We start from the raw sequence: 10000 nt of genomic DNA on the forward strand, positions 1-10000 counted from the left end.
TCACATTATAAATAATGTTTTTAAGCAAGCTAGAGATCTCACCCATTTAAAGTTTGAGAATAGGTTGAGGTCGTTTCGGCCCCAAGGCCTCTAATCATTCGCTTTACCGGATGAGACTCTTATATAATGAACGCCAGCTATCCTGAGGGAAACTTCGGAGGGAACCAGCTACTAGATGGTTCGATTAGTCTTTCGCCCCTATACCCAGTTCCGACGATCGATTTGCACGTCAGAATCGCTACGGACCTCCATCAGGGTTTCCCCTGACTTCATCCTGACCAGGCATAGTTCACCATCTTTCGGGTCCCAGCGTGTACGCTCTAGGTGCGCCTCTATTATAATATAATCCGAAAACTAAATTATAATAATATAAGACGCCCTAGGAGTGCGATATTTAATACATAATATAAATATATCCTCCTTTTATCATTTATAAAAAAATATAAATAATATTTACTTTCATTGTGCCTTTGGGTTTCATAAAATTTATAAATATTTCGATGAAAAAATATTTTATTCCCAATGACTTGCGTACATGCTAGACTCCTTGGTCCGTGTTTCAAGACGGGTCCTGAAAGTACCCAAAGCTATATCGTCGCTGACAGATAAATTTTTAATAAAAAAAAATGAGCCAGTTCATTATCATACACCTACTGACAGTTAAATAGTATCATATAACGGCATAAAATCCGTATATATAATATGTTTTAATAAAAAAACCTATTTATACTCGTGGTGGATCTGAACGCGTTAATAACGCGACTCAATATCAATTTATAATTAATACCATCAAACAATTAATCAAGAAACATAGGCGTTTAACATACACAAAATATTATCAAAAAATAATATTGTACATTAATCAACGCACCAATGCCTATAGATTAATATTTAATGGGTCGCAACGTCCTACAAGATGAGAAGTGCATACCTCGTTATCATACAATTAACAATATACAGCAGTGCATATATTTTTACTAAAAATAAATTCCTAATAAAAATTTTTGTCACATGCTAGTACAAATTGGTTGATTAACGATAAAAAGTAAATGAATCTCATCTTTCGACCTTTCGGGTTTCTCAGGTTTACCCCTGAACGGTTTTACGTACTCTTTAACTCTCTCTTCAAAGTTCTTTTCAACTTTCCCTCACGGTACTTGTTCGCTATCGGTCTCGTGGTAATATTTAGCCTTAGATGGAGTTTACCACCCACTTAGAGCTGCACTCTCAAGCAACCCGACTCTAAGGAAAGATTCACCTATCATCAATAATAATCACTACGGGCCTGGCACCCTCTATGGGTATATGGCCCCATTCAAGATGGACTTGGATGTATTATATAACAATAGGTTTATATTGAATCTTCCTAAACACTACATTCCCCAAGTGTCTGTTTATCAGCCACGGGGTTCAGTGCTGGGCTTATCCCTGTTCGCTCGCCGCTACTAAGGGAATCCTAGTTAGTTTCTTTTCCTCCGCTTAATAATATGCTTAAATTCAGCGGGTAATCTCACCTACTCTGAGGTCGTAAAAGTTTTTAGAAGTATTAAAACAAAAATTTTTTTTATATATTATGTTTTTGTTATATTTTATAAGTAAACAATTTTCTTAATTATTCATACTCAAATTTTTTTAATATTATTATATAATATTATTTTTATATTTATCTAAAGAGAAGAAAATAAAAAATAAATAATTATATATATTAATTTTTTTCGAGTATATTGAAAATTTTATTACAAATAAAATATTCCATAACAAAATATTAATATATAATATTTTTGTTTATTCTTCTTTATTTAATATTTTAAAAATATATTATTAATATCATTTATTATTAATATTATTATTAACATAAAGTTTTATAATATTATATATAAATGATAAAAAATAATATTGATATATTAATTTAAAAATGTCGACAAATAATAAAAAATATATAAATTTTAAATGCTATTAAAAACATTTTATATTTATTTTTTTCTTATATTTGGCGTAAAACATTCATATATAAATAATTTTACATTTCTTTTATAAAAATTTTATTTATCAATTTAATTAAATATGAAAAAATAAATTTTCTTTTTTAATTATTGATAAATTTCTTTTTCATAAAAAAAATTTTATGTAAAATAATCTTTTATTATATTAATATAATGTATACGACCCTCAGCCAGATGTGGTCCGGGAACAGTATCCAAGGACCGCAATGTGCGTTCGAAATGTCAATGTTCATGTGTCCTGCAGTTCACAAGTTGACGCGCAATTAGCTGCGTTCTTCATCGACCCACGAGCCAAGTGATCCACCGTCCAGGGTAATCTTTTTAAATTTTAAATGTAAGTATTATTATTAATAATAATCTTTATTTTTAATATAAAAAATAAAATTATTAATTTATATATCTTTATAAATTCTTTTAAAATAAAAAAATTTTTCTAGAATATAAATTATATATTTTATTTTAAATATATATATATATAAATTAAAGATATTATGGTATTAATAAATATATACATAACATTTTTGATATTTTTGTTAGTGCTAGCTAGATATAATAATTAATATTTGGTATATTTTATAGAAATGTATTTATTTTTTTTTTATAAATTATTTTCTACATAAAAATATATATAATATTAATATGGTACAAAACAAATGGGTTTGTTTTTTAACATAATAACTTTTAATAAAAAAAAAGAAATATCAAGACAAAACATAAAGAAATTTAAATTTGAAATAAATTTTATTCTTTAAAAAAATTTTATCTTGTGTTTTCTTTATTTTTATTATATAACATAGAAAAATAAAAATATAGATTATATCAATTATAATCTTATTTTATTTTTCTTAATAGAGATTATATACATATAAACAAATAATTTCAATATATTCTATTTTTAATTTCACTTTTTTATAAGAGAAATTATTTATAGATTTTATTAATAATTATTGTTTAATAATAATAATAATATTGAATATAAAAATATTTTATATGTAACAAATATATTATTAATATTTATATAATATTCTCTATATTATATGTATAGATATATTATGTGTATAAAAAAAGTTTGGCGTATTACTTTAATATGATATCATAACCAAAATAAATCTCTTTTAACACATAATTACTATTATATATTTTGAGAAAATTACATATTAATATGTTATTTTGTTAAAAAAAATATTTCTTATCAATAATATTTTTATTTTTTGGAATATTTAAAAACAATACAAAAAATATAAATAAATATATTTTATATATATCGTTAATGATCCTTCCGCAGGTTCACCTACGGAAACCTTGTTACGACTTTTACTTCCTCTAAATGATCAAGTTTGGTCATCTTCCCAGCAACATCGGCAATATCAGAAATATTGCCGCGTACCAGTCCGAAGACCTCACTAAATCATTCAATCGGTAGTAGCGACGGGCGGTGTGTACAAAGGGCAGGGACGTAATCAACGCGAGCTTATGACTCGCGCTTACTGGGAATTCCTCGTTCATGGGGAACAATTGCAAGCCCCAATCCCTAGCACGAAGGAGGTTCAGCGGGTTACCCGGACCTTTCGGCCTGGGAGGACACGCTGATTCCTTCAGTGTAGCGCGCGTGCGGCCCAGAACATCTAAGGGCATCACAGACCTGTTATTGCTCAATCTCGTGCGGCTAGAATGCCGCCTGTCCCTCTAAGAAGAATTATTTGTACGCCGGCAGTAAAAACCACATCAAAAAACTGCGTACCCATACACCATAACATATGCAACATAAAGCACAATATATACAAAATATAATCTTGATCGTTAAATCTCAAAAATACATGCATATATAAATACAATACATAACACACATGAAAATGAATGAAATGGGAAACAAACAGCCGATGGGCCTTGAGATGCCGGTAAAGTACGTCTATTTAGCAGGCTAGAGTCTCGTTCGTTATCGGAATTAACCAGACAAATCGCTCCACCAACTAAGAACGGCCATGCACCACCACCCACCGAATCAAGAAAGAGCTCTCAATCTGTCAATCCTTCCGGTGTCCGGGCCTGGTGAGGTTTCCCGTGTTGAGTCAAATTAAGCCGCAGGCTCCACTCCTGGTGGTGCCCTTCCGTCAATTCCTTTAAGTTTCAGCTTTGCAACCATACTTCCCCCGGAACCCAAAAGCTTTGGTTTCCCGGAAGCTGCCCGCCGAGTCATCGGAGGAACTTCGGCGGATCGCTAGCTGGCATCGTTTATGGTTAGAACTAGGGCGGTATCTGATCGCCTTCGAACCTCTAACTTTCGTTCTTGATCAATCAAAACATTTTTGGCAAATGCTTTCGCTTCTGTCCGTCTTGCGACGATCCAAGAATTTCACCTCTAACGTCGCAATACGAATGCCCCCATCTGTCCGTATTAATCATTACCTCGGAGTTCCGAAAACCAACAAAATAGAACCGAGGTCCTATTCCATTATTCCATGCACACAATATTCAGGCAAAATTTGAGCCTGCCTTAAGCACTCTAATTTGTTCAAAGTAAACGTACCGGCCCACCTCGACACTCAATTAAGAGCACCGCGACGGGATTGCAATTGGGGGCTGCCACCGCTCTTAACGGTTAAACACTTACGACAAATTACATAATAAAAATATATATAATGCATTAAATAAATAATAACACTAAAATATACTTTATACATAATCTGTACCACCCACCGGTAGGACGTCCCACATAACATGCTAGTTAAACAATGCGAGCATTGAACCAACAGTGTAGGACACAGATTCGACTACGAGCTTTTTAACCGCAACAACTTTAATATACGCTATTGGAGCTGGAATTACCGCGGCTGCTGGCACCAGACTTGCCCTCCAATGGATCCTCGTTAAAGGATTTAAAGTGTACTCATTCCGATTACGGGGCCTCGGATGAGTCCCGTATCGTTATTTTTCGTCACTACCTCCCCGTGCCGGGAGTGGGTAATTTGCGCGCCTGCTGCCTTCCTTGGATGTGGTAGCCGTTTCTCAGGCTCCCTCTCCGGAATCGAACCCTGATTCCCCGTTACCCGTTACAACCATGGTAGGCGCAGAACCTACCATCGACAGTTGATAAGGCAGACATTTGAAAGATGCGTCGCCGGTACGAGACCGTGCGATCAGCTTAAAGTTATTCAGAGTCACCAAATTAAACGATGCAAATTAAAATTTACACCGATTGGTTTTGATCTAATAAAAGCATTCCTTCCATCTCTGGTCGGAACTCTGTTTGCATGTATTAGCTCTAGAATTACCACAGTTATCCAAGTAAATGTGGGTACGATCTAAGGAACCATAACTGATATAATGAGCCTTTCGCGGTTTCACCTTAATTTGGCTTGTACTGAGACATGCATGGCTTAATCTTTGAGACAAGCATATGACTACTGGCAGGATCAACCAGGGAACTATTTGTATTTATAATATTAAATATATAATAATATACATGATATTTTTGTTTTCTTATTATAAGAAAAAAAATTTTCATACAATAATTATTAATATATAATAATATTATTACAATTTCATTTTAAATATCAGATGGTCTCACCCATTACTGATATAAATTTTTTTTTTTTTATATCTCTATTGTTTTAAAATTAATAGAAAAAACATATGAGATATATATATTATTATTAATTTTTTTTTTTTTCAAATATATATTTTATTATGTCATTTATATAATTTTTTTGCTTTTACAAAAAGAAATATATAACATGTTATTCATAATAAATATTATTGAATAAAAAAAAAAAAAAATAATTATGATTTTTGTCAGACCATCACCAAATGGGTCTTAAAATATTTCAAACATTTTCTCATACTCGTCGCTAGATTGAAAGCGTCATTTATTTTTTAATTTTATTTAAAAAGTTAATTTTAAATAAAAAACGTTATAATAACACTTAATATTCTCGCTTGGTATGAGGTGAGTCAATGTAATATTATTTATAAAAATAATTTTTATATAAATATTGTGTGCTCATATGGGAGTGTAAAGTTTAAAACTTATAACCCATGAACTTGCTTTGACAAAAAAATTTATATGTTATTCTATTTATAATCAATAATTTAATAAAAAAAAATTTTTTTTTAAATATTGATATAAAAAGATATACATATAGAGGTTTTTTTACAAAATTCTCATTAATTTTTTTACAAAAATAATAATACAATATTTAATATCAAAATAATCCAAACTGATTACCATCCAGACTATTATCAATATATATAAGATTGTATTATTATTCATTTCAATACATATTTATTAAAACTGAGATAAAATTTCATATATTAATAAATATGCATGTGTAAAAAAAAAAATTTTTATATAATAATTGAAAATGTTTTTGCTATTATTTTGTATACATACATTAAATAATTGATAACAATTTAATACAATGTACACCTAAAAAATAATAACAGCATATACATATTCGAAACATTACTAGCAAAAAAACCAAAATACAATATTAAATATCAAAATAAACCAAACTGATTACCATCCAGAATATTTTGAGTATATATATATATAATTTTGTATATTTTGCGTTCATGTTAATAAAATATATAAATGATACATATTTGAAAAGTGTTATTCTTCTTTCTGTTTTTTCGTAATATCATGGTGTCCATAGACATGCAAAAGCGTCATACCAAGCCATATACATACCTACACCACCTTTGTTGAATGATACACGAACAGTATGAAAATTAAACAACATATTCAATATCATTTTATATTATACTAAAATAAATGTTATTCTATTAAGAAAGTGTATATTTTTAAATTTGGCATTCATTACATAGTCAAAATACAATAATAATATAGATGATACATATACGATAATTGTTATTTTTCTTTCTGTTTTTTCGTGATATCATGGTGTCCATAGAATTGCAACGACGTCATACCAAGCCATATACAACTCTACACCACCTTTGTTGAATGATACACTTAGAGTATGAAAAATAAACAAATTATACTATATCATACTATATCATATATGTAAGACTGTTGAACATAATACCACAAAATACACTATTTCATATAGATATACATTCATTCTTGTCAACATAAAAGTACGTTATAAATGATACATATACAATAAGTTTTATTCCTCTTTCTGTTATTCCGTAATATCATAGTGTCCATAGAATTGCAACGACGTCATACCAAGCCATATACAACTCTACACCACCTTTGTTGAATGATACACGGACAGTATGAAAAATAAACAACCTATTCTATACCATTTAATATCATACTAAAACATGAAACAAATGTTATTCTATTAAAAAGTGTATTATTTTATTATATTTAGTATTCATTACACAGTCAACATACATAAATGATACATATACGATAAGTGTTATTCCTCTATCTGTGCATCCGTAATATCATAGTGTCCATAGAATTGCAACGACGTCATACCAAGCCATATACAACTCTACACCACCTTTGTTGAATGATACACGGACAGTATGAAAAATAAACAACTTATACTATACCATACTATATCATATGTGTGAGACTGCTGAACGTAATACCACTAATACACTGTTATACATAGATATACATTCATCTCATTAACTTACACGCACTATCCATCATATATATTAAAGACATTACACCCGGTGCTTCAAACTCAAAATATGATAATGTTTAAAATGGCTTTAAACATCATAAACTTTACAGAATAATCAAAATTTAAAGAAAAAAATTTTAAAAAAAAAATTTTTTTCAGCTAAAAATTTTTATTTTGGGACCAAAAAAATTTTTTTTTGCTTTTATCATATTTTATTAAATGAAATTTATGCATTATAATAAATTATTCAATAAACATTAATAATTATAATAAATTATTAAAAAATTTTTGGAATTAATGCAAATTTTTAGAAAAAAATGTATATTTTTTTTTTATATACAAATCGTACATGTTATATTGCGACAGGGTACCGGTATAATACATGTGATACATATGTAGATTTTCGAAAAAATTTTTATCCTTTTAAATGGTCCTAAATACTATATAAAGGTAAAATATATAGAATTTTTCGGGATTCATTAAAAAATTTTAGGGAAAAAATTTCATTTTATTTTATATACAAATCGTACATGTTATATTGCGACAGGGTACCGGTATAATACATGTGATACATATGTAGATTTTCGAAAAAATTTTATCCTTTTAAATAGTCCTAAATACTATATAAAGGTGAAATATATAGAATTTTTCGGGATTCATTAAAAAATTTTAGGGAAAAAATTTCATTTTATTTTATATACAAATCGTACATGTTATATTGCGACAGGGTACCGGTATAATACATGTGATACATATGTAGATTTTCGAAAAAAATTTTATCCTTTTAAATAGTCCTAAATACTATATAAAGGTAAAATATATAGAATTTTTCGGGATTCATTAAAAAATTTTAGGGAAAAAATTTCATTTTATTTTATATACAAATCGTACATGTTATATTGCGACAGGGTACCGGTATAATACATGTGATACATATGTAGATTTTCGAAAAAAATTTTATCCTTTTAAATAGTCCTAAATACTATATAAAGGTAAAATATATAGAATTTTTCGGGATTCATTAAAAAATTTTAGGGAAGAAATTTCATTTTATTTTATATACAAATCGTACATGTTATATTGCGACAGGGTACCGGTATAATACATGTGATACATATGTAGATTTTCTAAAAAATTTTTATCCATTTAAATGCTTCTAAATACTGTATAATGCAAATATATATAATAATTTACAGAATTAATACAAAATTTTTATTGTACAAATTCACATTAATAGTTAATTGGTTAAAAAAAAATTTCAATACACAATGGGAATCAGGCTATTTTATTGGAACTTATTTATAATTAATTCATAATATATTTTTCTATATAAATTGATTAATTGATTTTACATTCACCGTGTAAACGTATACACCATTCAAGTAAAAAAAAAAAAAAAAAAAAAAAAAAAATTATTATTATATTCTAGTAATACATAATAGTTATTCGCTAAAAAATATTTAATAGACAATAAAAATCTGACTATTCTGTTGTGAACTTATAAATTATTGATTCAAAATATATTTCTCTACCTAAATTTATTAATTGTATACACGCCCCCATGTACGTTGTTCAAGTCATATATTATTTTGCATAAGGATTACAAATAAATATTATATAATAAATAAGAGTTAATAAAAATTTAAAATTTATTATCCATTTTAAATTTATCAGCTAAATAAATATTTTTACATTCTTTTAAATTATTACTTTTTATTGTATTAAGAGTATATATCTAGTTTTATTAATCTTAATCCTTTTACAAGCACTAATATTATTTATACATAATATATTTTTATTTTATGTATGGAAAGCATAACTTGCTAAATACATCCTAACAATTTAAAAACTTTTCATTTGATTAATATTATTTACAATAGCTAATATTAATAGAATCTGAATAATCAAAATTATTTCTTTAAATATATGAATTCCGAATGTAAGTGTCCATCATAATACTTCATTAAGTTTATATTTGGCTAGCAACCTGTTATGCATAAATTGCTTTAAAGGTTGCCTACTAAACATATTATAATTATAATTATTAACAATTTTTGTCAATTGCGATTGCATTTTTTAGTATAATCAATGGTAGCGATTATAAGTAAAAACAATTAAAATCATTATAATAATTGTTAGCGATTATAATCAATATTGATAAGATGGAAACAAAAAGTGTTTATTCATAAAAAAAGCTCTTTAATTTATTACATTTAAAAACAAAAATTTTCTAACATAATAAATTAAAGAGCATTTATTATCAATACCATTTCTTACCATAATCGACTAAAAATATTATTATAACTAATAACTTTATTTATAAATAAGCAACCATTTTATTATTAATAGATTTAATAATATTAATTGTAAATTATAATAATAATCATTATT

At 27.6% G+C, this 10000-nt stretch overlaps 2 non-coding genes across 2 annotated transcripts; both read right to left on the bottom strand.

Annotated features, from left to right (window-relative positions):
* Positions 1 to 2163: 2163 nt before the first annotated feature.
* Positions 2164 to 2318, bottom strand: LOC123304571. The gene has a single exon (XR_006536581.1). It is a non-coding gene; the product is annotated as a 5.8S ribosomal RNA (ribosomal RNA).
* Positions 2319 to 3271: 953 nt separating this feature from the next.
* LOC123304574 lies at positions 3272 to 5427 on the bottom strand. The gene has a single exon (XR_006536584.1). It is a non-coding gene; the product is annotated as a small subunit ribosomal RNA (ribosomal RNA).
* Between the last annotated feature and the right edge of the window lie 4573 nt (positions 5428 to 10000).

Source organism: Chrysoperla carnea (assembly GCF_905475395.1).
Source record: "Chrysoperla carnea chromosome X unlocalized genomic scaffold, inChrCarn1.1 SUPER_X_unloc_68, whole genome shotgun sequence".
Taxonomy (NCBI): Eukaryota; Metazoa; Arthropoda; class Insecta; order Neuroptera; family Chrysopidae; genus Chrysoperla; species Chrysoperla carnea.